Consider the following 824-nt stretch of genomic DNA (forward strand, 5'->3'; position numbering starts at 1 on the left):
TGTGAGGAGGAAACAACCGAGCATGGAAATCATGACAACAGGCGTCGTGACGTCAATAAGTTAAACATGGCGTCATGACGTCACTAAATTAATCCTGGCGTCATCATATGAGGGCGGAATCCTCAGAAGGGATAAAATCATGAAGATATATTTAATTCTCTCACAACAACGGCGAAGGGAGAAACTCTCCAAATATCTAAATCATGATATCGAACCAAATAGTCCGATTAGAATGTGTTTGTAAAGTTCTTGTAACATTCACCATTTATATCAATATTCAGGAGATGTGGTGAATGGGTCCCAGGACAGCAAGACGGTGATCGGAGTTAGAAAAGGAATCCCGTGAATGAACAACTCATACTTACCTGACGGGAGAGATACCGTGATCAGTAAGGCGGTTCCCTCATGGTGAGACTCACCCATTGCACTCCGGGGGGGTTGACCCTTGCGATTTCCCCAAATGTGGGAAACTCGACCGTACTATTTGTGGTAGTGGGGGACTGCGTTCGCGCTATCCCCTCATCTTTAAACTAAAAACAGATAAACTTGCATCTTACTATTGGTGGGATGGTTTATGTTCTTGGAGATGAACTCATTCACCTCCAGCTGGAGAGGGATTCGAACCGGAGTTTTGACAGCTCATGGTGTGACTTGGTTGGACTTTTGTGGTGTGAGATGGATCTTCAATTTGCTGGACTGGATATCCCATTTGTGGGCATTAGTTTGTGGACTGGATATCCCATTTGTAGGCATTAGTTGGTGGACTGGATATCCCATTTGTGGGCATTAGTTTGTGGACTGGATATCCCATTTGTGGGCATGAG

General features: G+C 44.7%; 1 non-coding gene across 1 annotated transcript; it reads left to right on the forward strand.

Annotated features, from left to right (window-relative positions):
- Nucleotides 1-357: 357 nt before the first annotated feature.
- On the forward strand, nucleotides 358-521 carry LOC147033292 (U1 spliceosomal RNA). The gene has a single exon (XR_015055646.1). It is a non-coding gene; the product is annotated as a U1 spliceosomal RNA (small nuclear RNA).
- Nucleotides 522-824: the final 303 nt, after the last annotated feature.

This window comes from Eptatretus burgeri, chromosome 2, assembly GCF_056783735.1.
Source record: "Eptatretus burgeri isolate ZD-2024b chromosome 2, Ebu_testis_v1, whole genome shotgun sequence".
In the NCBI taxonomy this organism is placed as follows: domain Eukaryota; kingdom Metazoa; phylum Chordata; class Myxini; order Myxiniformes; family Myxinidae; genus Eptatretus; species Eptatretus burgeri.